Here is a 14,166-nt window from a genome sequence, read left to right on the forward strand (position 1 = left end):
AAAGCATCATCATAATATCCAAAGCAGGAGTAAACACTCATATGAATGGTGGAACCAGAGCCTATGGGAAAAGCAAAAGTAAGTAGATCTGGGTATATGTGGGTGGATGGGTGGGTGCGTGTGTGCACATGTGTGTCACGCGTGCTCAGTCATGTTGGGTTCTTTGTGACCCCGTGGACTATAGCTCACCAGGCTCCTCTGTCCATGTGATTTCCTAGGCAAGAATACTGGAATGGGTTGCCATTTCCTTCTCCAGGGGATCTTCATTATATCTGGATGCTTCTTAGGGATATGAAATAGTGAGTTTTCACACCGGAAAAGGAATCAGGAGCCAAATCCATAAGGGCTCTTTAAGTCGTGTTAAAGAATTTGTACTTTATTCAAAAGGACAGAGGGAACATTGGAGGGATTGAACTGGAATCTCTTGAATCTCCTTCATTGGCAGGCAGAGTCTTTACCACTGAGACACCTGGGAAGCCTAAGATCTGGAATTTATCCATAAAGTAGAGATGGGAAACTGGATGAAATTATATATAGGAAATATAGAAAAAAAGATGAGAGCTAAAAATGAAACAGAACCCACTAGTACATTAAAAAAATAATACACCACAACACATTTAGATTCATTTTCACAGTGGAATAATAGTTTGACATTAGGGAATTAATTAAAATAGTATGCCCTATCAATTAGTCAAATGAGATAAATATAAAAGTGTCTGTCTTACACTGTCAAAAATTTAAATGGACTTGAAGTAAAAAAAAAAAGACAAAATGATAATCAAAATACTAATTTCAAATCCTATAAAAGTCTCTGTACTCTAGGTTTCAAGGATTTGGGCTGAAGATGTGTGCTATAATTCATGCCTTACTCCCTACCACAGGTCAATAACCAGACTACTGACTCAACACAGTTAAGAACTCAAGAACTTAAGTTCCTGTGTTAAGGAACTCAAAACAGTTCCTTAACACAGGAAAGTACCCTAAGGGACAGTTTGTCATACTTCTCTAATCTGTCTGACTAATAGCAAGGAGTTTCAATAGAAAAGGGATGTGTAAAGTCCGAATACAAAGGTACATCCAAATTGCTTAGACCAGAGTCCATAAATGAAGGCCTATAGATAAAGAGGTACAAGTGCAGGCAAAACATACATGCATGCAACAAAGAGAAAGCCGGCAGGGAGGTTTTTGTTTGTTTGTTTCTTTTCAGTCTCTTTAAAATTTTTACCAGTGTGGCAAGTTCACAACAAAATGAAAGAGTAATCTATATTAAACACTTTTGTAATAGGTAGTTGATACTGTACTGGATGAAGTAATTTAAAAAATAAAATTCCCTAGACTTTGGTGGTCTGAGAGTATAGTTCTCGATTCTCTCTTTAGGCAGCTAAACAAATGAGTAGGTGAATAGGTAATAAAATCTTACACCCTGCCAATCTGTTAAACTGAAGTTCTAAGTGAATGATCAAATGGGGCCCACTGAAGAGAAAACTTGAGAATTCAACCAAATTCTTCTAGCAGAAAAGTCACTCATCTGCAAATTGTAAATGACATTCTGACAAGTACTTGAAGCTATCCTTTTCTTATGAATTCAACTGGCAGCCAGATACAAGAACCTGATACAGTCCATGGTGGACTCTCCCTTTGGCACAGAATGCAAAAAGGTGAAAAACAGACCTCTAGAAGAAAGGACATGATGACCACGAACATGATTAACATGCAAAATAGCCTGCATGTTTTTTTTTTTTTTCCTTCGAAAAGATCAAATCTAAAAGAATAGACTTAAAAATATGTGGGGCCCATAAGAAAAAAAAATATGTTAATGAAATACATGAATAAACACAAATATGGAGGTTTACATCTTGTTTTCATGTGTGAAACGTTAATGTTTGAAGACACTGATGTGTAAAGAAGACAGCTAGTGGAAGCACAGGGAGCTCAGCTCAGTGCTCCATGATGACCTAAGGCTGGGATGAGGGGTAGGAGGGAGGTTCATGAGGCAGGGAGTATATGTACACATATAGCTGATTCACAATGCTGTACAGCAGAAAGTAACACAACATTGTAAAGTAATTATACTCCAATTAAAAATAAACAATAAAAAGGCATTCATTTATGCAGTTGGATCAACATATTCACTGCTTTTGCAATCAAAATCTGAAAGATTCCATTACCAACTTGATGAAACAAAAAATACAGGTTAGAAAATTAACAAGAAAATAAATGAATATTATTGAAAGTAGAGGAATAAAAGGAATCATAGAGCTACAGTAATTAAAATAGCGTGGCTTGGGGGAAAAACAAGTTAGATCAATGGAACTGAATAGAAAATCTAGAAATTTGTTCCTATATTTTTATTGGCATGTGAAAAAAATGTAGCATTTCTAATCATTGGGGAAAATATAGATTGCAAGATAAATGATATCAGGTCTACTGAATAACTAGTTTGGTGAAAAGAAAATACAGTTAAATTCTGACCTGAAGTAAAAAAAGACATATAACAAGATTAAATATTTACATGCAATTTAAGTATAAAGAAAAAATCATATACATATAAGAAAAATTAGATAATGCTTCCATAATTTAGGCATGAGACTCTAAATTTTTTACAAATAACTGAAAAGATACACTGGTCATAGCAAACACCCTCTTCCAACAACACAAGAAAAGACTTTACACATGGACATCACCAGATGCTCAATACCGAAATCAGGTTGAATATATTCCTTGCAGCCAACTATGGAGAAGCTCTCTACAGTCAGCAAAAACAAGAACAGGAGCTGACTGTGGCTCAGGTAATGAACTTCTTACTGTCAAATTCAAACTTAAATTGAAGAAATAAGGGAAAGCCACTAGACCATTCAGGTATGACCTAAATGAAATCCCTTAGGATTATATAGTAGAAAGGACAAATAGATTTAAGGGATTCGATCTAATGCACAGAGTGCCTGAAGAACTGTATGCAGAGGGTCGTGACATTGTACAGGAGGCAGTGATCAAGACCATCCCCAAGAAAAAGAAATGCAAAAGGCAAAATGGTTTTCTGAGGAGGCCTTGCAAATAGTTGAGAAAGGAAGAGAAGCAAGAGGCAAAGGAGAAAAGAAAAGATATACCCAAGTGAATGCAGAGTTACAAAGAATAGCAAGGAGAAATAAGAAAGCCTTCTTCAGTGATCAATACAAAGAAATAGAGGAAACCAACAGAATGGGAAAGATTAGAGACCTCTTAAGAAAATTAGAGATACCAAGGGAACATTTCATGCAAAGATGGGCTCAATAAAGGACAGAAATGGTATGGATCTAACAGAAGCAGGAGATAGTAATAAGAGCTGGCAAGAATACACAGAAGAACTATACAAAAAAGATCTTCATAACTCAGATAACCATGATGGTGTGATCACTCCCCTAGAGCCAGACATCCTGGAATGTGAAGTCAAGTGGGCCTTAGGAAGCATCACTATGAACAAAGCTAGTGGAGGTGATGGAATTCCAGTTGAGCTATTTCAAGTCCTAAAAGATGATGCTGTGAAAGTCCCACACTCAGTATGCCAGCAAATTTGGAAAACTCAGCAGTGGCCACAGGACTAGAAAAGGTCAGTTTTCATTCCAATCCCAGAGAAAGGCAATGCCAAAGAATGCTCAAACTATTGCACAATTGCACTCATCTCACATGCTAGCAAAGCAATGCTCAAAATTCTCCAAGCCAGGCTTCAGCAGTACCTGAACCATGAACTTCCAGATGTTCAAGCTGGATTTAGAAAAGGCAGAGGAACCAGATACCAAATTGCTAACATCCTTTGTATCATTGAAAAACCAAGAGAGTTCCAGAAAAACATCTACTTCTGCTTTATTGACTATGTCAAAGCCTTTGACTGTGTGGATCACAACAAACTGTGGAAAATTCTTCAAGAAATGGGAATACAAGACCACCTTATCTACCTCCTGAGAAATCTGTATGTAGGTCAATAAACAACAGTTAGAACCAGACATGGGACAACAGACTGGTTCCAAATTGGTAACGGAGTACGTCAAGGCTATATATTGTCACCCTGCTTATTTAATTTATATGTATAGTACATCATGTGAAATTATGGGCTGGATGAAGTACAAACTGGAATCAAGATTGCCAGGAGAAATATCAATAACCTCAGATATGCAGATGACACCACCCTTATGGCAGAAAGTGAAGAACTAAAGAGCCTCTTGATAAAAATGAAATGAGAGAGTGAACAAGTTGGCTTAAAACTGAACATTCAAAAAACTAAGATCATAGCATCTGGTCCCATCACTGCATGGCAAATAGATGGGGGGAAAATGGAAACAATGACAGACTTTATCTTTTTGGGCTCCAAAATCACTGCAGATAGTGACTGCAGCCATAAAATTAAAGACCCTTGCTCCTCGAAAAAAAGCTATGACCAACCTAGGTCATAAAAAGCAGAGACATCACTTTGCCAACAAAGGCCCGTCTATCAAAGCTATGGTTTTTCCAGTAGTCATGTATGGATGTGAGAATTGGATCATAAATAAAGCTGAGCAAATTGATGCTTTTGAACGTGGTGTTAGAGAAGACTCTTGAGAGTCCCTTGGACTTCAAGGAGATCAAATTAGTCATTCCTAAAGGAAGTCAGTCCTGAATATTCATTGGAAGGACTCATGCTGAAACTCCAACACTTTGGCCACCTGAGGCAAAGAACTGACTTGTTGGAAAATACTCTGATATGGGGAATGATTGAAAGCAGGTGGAGAAGGTGACAACAGAGGATGAAGTGGTTGGATGGCATCACTAATTCCACGGACACGAGTTTCAGCAAGCTCCAGGAGTTGGTAATGGACAGGCAAGCCTGCATGCTGCACTCCATGGGGTTGCAAAGAGTGGGACACCACTGACTGACTGAACTGAACTGAAAATATACACTAGAATTTTAAAAACTTGGTAAAAACCATGGTCAAATAGCAGTCAGAAACAGAAATCTAACTGAAAGGGCTAACATACATTTAAAAAGCCCAGGCCAGAACCGGACTCATGAGTCTGAAACTTGCAATGTCACAGTGTGTCCCAAGCTTATAAAGGCCTCATGCTTGATATGATATTTTTCTGTCACAGGCTTGAAATTCTTAATATTTTTTTCAACAAAGTCCTTGCACTTTCATTTTGCATCAGGTTCTGCACATTATGTACCCAGTTTCAATTAATCTTCACATACAGTCAACAAAATACAATTCAAACTCAAGAGTTCAAAAATTGTTTTCAGATTGAAAAAGATAAAATAACTTTATAGACTATTATATCCATAGTATAGATAAAGCAGCATTCGCCTACATTTTTTTCAAACATTTGTGAACATTCTAAAGTATATGCCACTCTTTAAAATAATACCTTGGTCCAATTTTTCCTCCAGAATTAGACCTACAGAAGTTAACTGGACCCATATGTAAAAATAAGGATATTTATCATAGTACTGTTTATAATAGCAAAAACCATCAGCAAATCTAAATGTCCATAACATTATTGATTATATATGGAAAGATATATTTACATAATTGCATGTTATATTTTAATTGAAATATTAGATATATTGTATATATATGTAATGGAGAAGGCAATGGCACCCCCACTCTAGTGCTTTTGCCTAGAAAATCCCATGGACGGAGGAGCCTGGTAGGCTGCAGTCCATGAGGTCGCTAGAGTGAGACACGACTGAGCGACATCACTTTGACTTTTCACTTTCATGCATTGGAGAAGGAAATGGCAACCCACTCCAGTGTTCTTGCCTGGAGAATCCCAGGGACAGGAAGCCTGGTGGGCTGCCGTCTATGGGGTCGCACAGAGTCGGACACGACTGAAGCGACTTAGCAGCAGCATATACATATAAACACATCCATATCATACATAAAGATACAGAATAATATGGAAAGATAACCATGAGTCTTTGCTAAGTGAAAAACAGGCTATACAATAACAGAGTGAAATGCTACGGGTAGCTATAGAATATTTTTTACATATATGATATTAAGTCAGAAAAGAAAACCAAAAAGATATTTTTCTCTGGATTACAGAAAATTTTAAATTTGTTGCTACATCTTTTATTTTTTTAACAATGAGCTCATCGCTCAGTCGCTCAGTCGTGTCAGACTCTTTGCGACCCCATGGACTGTAGCCTACGTCTCCTCCGTACACGAGATTTTCCAGGCAAGAGTGCTGGAGTGGGTTGCCATTTCCTTCTCCAGAGAATCTTCCCAACTCAGGGATCGAGACCGGGTCTCCCACATTGCAGGCAGAGGCTTTACCGTCTAAGCCACCAGGGACATTAATGAGCTCACAGTTCTATTAAAATCAAGAAAAAGCATTTTATTTTAAATTAATATGATTTAGGGCATTTAATTGTGCCTGGCATCACTAAACATTTAAATATATAATTGCAAAAATAATTCTAATTTGGTATAAAACAAGGAAAATGACATAGAACATTTTGAAAGAAAAAATAGGCAAAATTAAAAATTATAGTAAGTTTTAAATATTATAGTAAATTGTTTCAATCATGTGATGTATAAATTAAAAATTAGAAGGGTAAGCTCAACCTATACTGATTTCCTCATCTTGAAGTAAATAAATACACACTGCCTTAGTTTTGACATAAATAATTAAATTAAAGAAATATAGATTAAATTTTGTTTTTGCAAATCATAAAGGTAGAATTTATAAGGATTTTTAGAAGTATGAAAAATTGTACTGAGATCATGTACTGACATGATTTTTAGATAGAATATAAGGTTATATGTCTTGACCTGGAGTAAAGAATAGTATTTAATGTGAAAAATAATAATTGACTTAGATTCAAATTTAATTTAAAAGAGAAGAAATTATATCATACTTAATGAACTGCAGGAAAATTAGGTATTTCATCTAGAAAGAAAACTAGATGTGTAACTGAATCCAGATGATATATTACAGTCATTGAATTAATTCTCTATGTTGATTAAAGACATAATCTCCAACAAATTGCTTCCTGATAGTCCTTTAAGTTGCTTTGCTTGAAAGGAGTTTAAAATGGAGAAAAATAGAGACATCTAAAGTAAATTCTGGACCACCTGCAGTTTGACTCTTAGAAGTCTGATGAGTAAAGATATTTTAGTCAAGTGTTTGACGTAAAGTCGTTTTTCTATCACCATTTTTGATAGGAAAGGGGATTCTTACAGGTAATCCAGCATAATATGTCCATGAAACTGTAGCAGAATACCACTTTTATCTGTATAAAACTGTGTTTTGAGCTATTAAAACAATGTTAAAGAAAATTAATGGACATTTACTTTTCTTGCCAAATTCATTTACAGTTTATTAAATCATGCTTTCATTCTTTGAAAATATTTGAACCTGTACTGTCAAAGTGGTAGAATAAAAAATGTATATACAAATTCAAAAATTGAACCCATAGTGTCTGTATTCATTAAGCTGATAGTTGAATAAAAGAATTTAAGCTGTTTAAAAAGTTAATTGAAAAATTCATATGAGTTCTCAAAAGTAATACTAATTTAATGAATGCTAATTTGTAGAAACCAATATTTCTTTTAAATAAGGCTGACCCTGTACAGCAGCTACTAGCTTCAGTGACAAAATTTGGTGACCTTAAGCCAAAGAATGCTTGTGCTAACTTCAGATAATAGAGGATTAGATGAAAAACAACAGAAGTAGCTGATGGTTTTTTAGTCAGCATGGACCATCTGCATAAGGAGGACCAGCTGTGACCTTTTAGTGAAAGTGTTCATTCAGATATTCAGGCCCTGGTTCAGGATGACCAAATTCAAATTTATGAGGTAAAACCCAGGAATTACATCTTTGTAATCATCTTTACATCTTTACATCTGCATCTTTGCCAAAACCTTTCCAACACCTTCAAGAAGTCTCAAAACCAGTACTCATAGGATGAGAAACAAGAATCTATAGTAGGGGAAAGGGAAAAGCACAGGGAGCTAAACACAGGTCACTAGCTGATTCTCTGAGAGCAGCTGACATCACACATCTCATACCTGTGATGCATAACTCCACAGATTCTTTGGAAATTGCATTAGAAAGATAGATATCAGGAGAGTTATTCAGACTTATTTAGATGTCTCAGAATAAGTTGAGAGAGGATGGTGAAGGAACCTGCTTTATCAGCAGTTTTGCAGACAAAATTTAGGAATGAAAATTAAGAAATGTACTCATCTTCTTACTTGCTATATGAATTTTGGTAAAATATGTTTTTATATCTATTTCAGTATCATGTATAAAGAATAAAAATGTTTACATTCTCCCAACTACAGATAAAATTTTTTATGAAAATTAAGTATTTTAAGAAGCTTTGGTTATGTTTACAGAACTGACTTAACTAGGCCCACTATTTATTAAATCAACTGTTTCCTTTCACTAAACTATATCCCACCCCCAATACTCGCCCCCTCTCTCTTTTTTTTCCCCCTATATACAAAGAAAATCCTGATAGACTTCCTTGTGGACTAATATTTTAACACAATACCTAGCATTGTCACCAAGCATCATGCTCATGCTTAGTCCTTCAGTCCTGTCTGACTCTTTTCGACTCCTTGGACTGTAGCCTGGAGGCTCCTCTGTCCGTGAGATTCTCCAGGCAAGAATACCGGAGGGGGTTGCCACTCCCTTCTCAAGGCGGGTCTTCCTGACTCAGGGATCAAATGCGGGTCTGCTGCATTGCAGACAGGTTCTTTATCATCTGAGTCACCAGGGAAGCCCCATCACTAAGTATATAATTTATTAATAAGAAATAGTTAATGTTATTGGTAAATTGCTAACATTTCATTTACATTTCACATTCATCTATTTTTCTTCATTCATTGACCAAATATTTTGAGTCTCTACTGGTACAGGATACTGCTAGGGCTAGTCTGGAACTGATGAACCAAATAGCACCATGAAGTTTAGAGGATAATGGCAGAAACAAATATCAGACAAGCGTGGAAACTAAGAACTTTTCTAAAAGCTAGAAATGCTACTAACAAAATGTACAGGGTGCTCTCAGAGAATATAACAGTAATCCAACAGAAAGTTCGGTCCTATATGAAGAGATACTGGTGCCTAAAGGATAGATTTACTACTATTTGTCCACAAGAGTGAAGGTGAAAGGGTTCTGAACACACAGAGCTATAAATTACACTTTCACAATCCAGAAGGCAGTCCAGTATGGCTGGAACTTAATGAATGAGAGAGAAAGAGTAACTGGAAAAGAAGTTGAAGCTGAAGGTATTAGTCAAAGAAAAGGCTCAGAAGGCTTAAGTGAAAACAATGAGGAGGACCCTGAAGGCTTTGAAACGGGGTGATTGTATCCTCTTTGCTCTCTATGCAGAAGAGATGGGGGAAGAGATAATAGTTAACTTGGGGAGCACCTTAGAGGCTATTTTATTTTAGGTAAATATAATGGTGACTTCATCCTGGGTCTTCTAATGGAATTAGAAATGTATTTAGGGATGGACTAGCTATGGACTTGGCTGGAAGGAGAGGGAAGGAAACATCAAGTGTATCTCAAAGATAAGAATGTGTTGTTTATGTGGCACATTCTCATTTTTTAATATGACCAGTATGGCCCAGGAAATAGAGTTTGGATAATCCTAGAGAAATCCTGACCTTGACCCAGGTATAATGAAAATTTTGAAACAGAGCTTGTTTCCAAGAGTCAGGAAGAGTGCATTTTGGGAAATAGATTATAATGTTGAAAAGAAATCATAATAGATGGCAACTTTAAAGCTGTGGTGTCAGAGGAAGCCTACTGAGAGGACCAGGTTTAGAAATTCCACCCAGAAGGCAGAGAGGCAGACAGGCAGCAGCTGAATGTCCTCCTCAGACCAGGCAGCAGACCTTGAGCAGGGCAAGATTACAGCCCCTCCCATTGTTTCAGGGGATAAGTAAACCCAGAGGATTTAAAATACTGGGTAAGTAACCAAGAGAGGGATTTGAGGCCTCAGGGGAAAACACAGTGCCCAGTTGCTGTAACTCATATGTGAGAATGAAACAAAGGCAAATTTTTCAAAACTATAGCATGACAAGCGGCACAGGTGATGAAGGTTACTGTCAGAAGCTTTGGCTAGAAGTCATTAGAATAGGCTTGTTCTGAAAACTGCAGTGTTGTGGGTGGGGGTTGGGAGACACCAGTTGTAGGGAAATGGGAAACAAGCTGATAGGGACCTATAGGTAAAAAAACTGTTTCATTTTAAATCACTGGGTGATGATAGTGTTATGCAAATTATTGGAGTAAATGCTACAGAAACCCAAAATGTTGTAAAGATTTGTGCTGTGCATTTAAAGTAATGAGCATAAGCATCAGAATCAATTCTGTTAGCAATGCTTGATGAAGTCTTCCCAAATTCCAAGTATGATATCCATAAAAATATTAATATATTCATAACCCCCAAATCAAGACAACCAGTTTTATCTTTACAAATTACACTTTTCTTTGAACTTAAAAAGGAAGCATAAGTAATGAGTGATACTTTGCCTTTGGAAGGAAGCAGTCTCCAGAGAAACAGAACCAATAGGTTAGATAGACATAGATACATAGACTGATTGTAGGGAAATGTCTCATGAGATTATAAAGGTCAAGAAAACTCACAATCAGCCATCTTACAAGGCCGGGATCCAGAAAAATAAGTGGTGTAATTCAGTCTAAATGTGAAGACCCAAGACTCAAGGGAAGTCGGTGATGTAAGTCCCACTCCAAGAGTAAGAGAAGATGAAATGAGATGCGCCAGCTCAAGCACTGAGGTAGAAAAGAAGGGGCAAATTCCTCACTACTCTTTTATGTCCTATTCGGGTCTTCTGTATATTGGATGATGCCACCTATGGGGAGGTTTATCTACTCTACTGAGTTCACAGATTCAGATGCAAATCACATCTGGAAACAACCTCCCAAACACACCCAGAAATAAATCGGCATCTCCCGATCCAGGCAGGTTGACACATATAATCAACTATCGCAACAGATAACTAATGTGTAAGCCTAAATGTCATTAGCCTTAGCTTCTGGGTCTCAGTGCCCAATGTCTGCACCAGCCACAACACTAAACTACTTTTCCTGTAACATGAAGGAAAGAGCTGCTTTCTAGAATATACAAAACCACTCAGTTCAATTCAGTTCAGTCACTCAGTTGTGTCCAACTTTGTGACCCCATGAATCGCAGCATACCAGGCCTCCCTGTCCATCACCAACTCCCGGAGTTTACTCAAACTCATGTCCATTGAGTCGGTGATGCCATCCAACCATCTCATCCTCTGTTGTCCCCTTCTCCTGTCCCCTGTCCCTCCCAGCACCAGGGTCTTTTCCAATGAGTCAACTCTTCACATGAGGTGGCCAAAGTATTGGAGTTTCAGCTTTAGCATCAGTCCTTCCAATGAAAACCCAGGACTGATCTTTAGAATGGACTGGTTGGATCTCCTTGCAGTCCAAGGGACTCTCAAGAGTCTTCTCCAACACCACAGTTCAAAAGCATCAATTCATTGGCATTAACTTTTCTTCACAGTCCAACTCTCACATCCATACATGACCACTGGAAAAACCATAGCCTTGACTAGACGGACCTTTGTTGGCAAAGTAATGTCTCTGCTTTTGAATATGCTATCTAGGTTGCTCATAACTTTCCTTCCAAGGAGTAAGTGTCTTTTAATTTCATGGCTGCAATCACCATCTGCAGTGATTTTGAAGCCCAAAAAAATAAAGGTTGACACTGTTTCAACTGTTTTCCCATCTATTTGCCATGAAGTGATGGGACCAGATGCCATGATCTTAGTTTTCTGAATGTTGAGCTTTAAGCCAACTTTTCCACTCTCCTCTTTCACTTTCATCAAGAGGCTTTTGTGTTCCTCTTCACTTTCTGCCATAAGGGTGGTGTCATCTGCATATCTGAGGTTATTGATATTTCTCCCAGCAATTTTGATTCCAGCTTGTGCTTCTTCCAGCCCAGCGTTTCTCATGATGTACTCTGCATATAAGTTAAATAAGCAGGGTGACAATATACAGCCTTGACGTACTCCTTTTCCTATTTGGAACCAGTCTGTTGTTCCATGTCCAGTTCTAACTGTTGCTTCCTGACCTGCATATACGTTTCTCAAGAGGTAGGTCAGGTGGTCTGGTATTCCCATCTCTTTCATAATTTTCCACAGTTTATTGTGATCCACACAATAAAAGGCTTTGGCATAGTCAATAAAGCAGAAGTAGATGTTTTTCTGGCACTCTCTTGCTTTTTCCATGATCTAGCAGATGGCAATTTGATCTCTGGTTCCTCTGCCTTTTCTAAAACCAGCCTGAAAATCTGGAAGTTCACAGTTCACATACTGCTGAAGCCTGGCTTGGAGAATTTTGAGCATTACTTTACTAGCGTGTGAGATGAGTGCAATTGTGCGGTAGTTTGAGCATTCTTTGGCATTGCCTTTCTTTGGGATTGAAATGAAAACTGACCTTTTCCAGCCCTGTGGCCACTGCTGAGTTTTCCAAAGGTGCTGGCATATTGAGTGCAGCACTTTCACAGCATCATCTTTCAGGATTTGAAATAGCTCAACTGGAATTCCATCACCTCCACTAGCTTTGTTCGTAGTAATGCTTCCTAAGGCCTACTTGATTTCACATTCCAGGATGTCTGGCTCTAGGTGAGTGATCACGCCATCATAATTATCTGAATCATGAAGATCTTTTTTGTATAATTCTTCTGTGTATTCTTGCCACCTCTTCTTAATATCTTCTGCTTCTGTTAGGTCCATACCATTTCTGTCCATTATCGAGCCCATCTTTGCATGAAATGTTCCCTTGGTATCTCTAATTTTTTTGAAGAGATCCCTAGTCTTTCCCATTCTGTTGTTTTCCTCTATTTTTTGCATTGATCACTGAAGAAGGCTTTCTTATCTCTCCTTGCTATTCTTTGGAACTCTGCATTCAGATGTGTATATCTTTTCTTTTCTCCTTTGCTTTTCACTTCTCTTCTTTTCACAGCTATTTGTAAGTCCTCCTGAGACAGCCATTTTGCTTTTTTGCATCTCTTTTCCATGGGATGGTCTTGATCCCTGTCTCCTGTACAATGTCATGAACCCCCATCCATAGTTCATCAGGCACTCTGTCTATCAGATATAGACCCTTAAATCTATTTCTCACTTCCACTGTATAATCATAAGGGATTTGATTTAGGTCATACCTGAATGGTCTAGTGGTTTTCCCTACTGTCTTCAATTTAAGTCTGAATTTGGCAATAAGGGGTTCATGATCTGAACCAATCAGCTCCTGGTCTTGTTTTTGCTGACTGGTTTCAGTGTTGACCATCTGGTGATGTCCATATGTAGAGTCTTCTCTTGCATTGTTGGAAGAGGGTGTTTGCTATGACCAGTTCTTTCTCTTAGCAAAACCCCATTAGCCTTTGACGTGCTTCATTCTGTACTCCAAGGCCAAATTTGTCTGTCACTCCAGGTGTTTCTTGACTTCTCACTTTTGCATTCCAGTCCCCAAGAAGGTCTTGTATGTCTTCATAGAACCATTCGACTTCAACTTCTTCGGCATTACTGGTCAGGGCATAGACTTGGATTACTGTGATATTGAATGGTTTGCCTTGGAAACAAACAGAGATCATTCTGTCATTTTTGAGATTGCATCCAAGTACTGCATCTCAGACTCTTTTGTTGACTATAATGGCTAATCCATTTCTTCTAAGGGATTCTTGCCCACAGTAGTAGATATAATGGTCATCTGAGTTAAATTCACCCATTCCAGTCCATTTTAGTTTGCTGATTCCTAAAATTTCGACATTCACTCTTGCCATTTCCTGTTTGACCACTTCCAATTTGCCTTGATTGATGGACCTAACATTCCAGGTTCCTATGCAATATTGCTCTTTATAGCATCAGACCTTGCTTCCATCACCAGTCGTTGTTTTTGCTTTGTTTCCATCTCTTCATTCTTTCTGGAGTTATTCTCTACTTATCTCCAGTAGCATATTGGGCACCTGCCTACCTGGGGTGTTCATCTTTCAGTGTCCTGTCTTTCTGCCTTTGCATACTGTTCATGGGGTTCTCAAGGCAAGAATACTGAAGTAGTTTGCCATTCCTTTCTCCAGTGGACCACATTTTGTCAGAAGTCAACACCAAGACCTGTCCAAATGATAAAAAAAAAGATAAGGAAAAAACCTG

At 37.9% G+C, this 14,166-nt stretch overlaps 1 long non-coding RNA gene across 1 annotated transcript in view; it reads right to left on the reverse strand.

Moving 5' to 3' along the window:
- Positions 1-568: 568 nt before the first annotated feature.
- Positions 569-14,166, reverse strand: part of LOC139184920 (uncharacterized) — a 47,150-nt gene continuing 33,552 nt past the window's right edge. Inside the window, exon 2 of the long non-coding RNA XR_011568458.1 lies at positions 569-14,127. This is a non-coding gene — a long non-coding RNA (uncharacterized lncRNA). The remainder of the gene's footprint in view (positions 14,128-14,166) is intronic.

Source organism: Bos indicus, chromosome 9 (genome assembly GCF_029378745.1).
Source record: "Bos indicus isolate NIAB-ARS_2022 breed Sahiwal x Tharparkar chromosome 9, NIAB-ARS_B.indTharparkar_mat_pri_1.0, whole genome shotgun sequence".
Taxonomy (NCBI): domain Eukaryota; kingdom Metazoa; phylum Chordata; class Mammalia; order Artiodactyla; family Bovidae; genus Bos; species Bos indicus.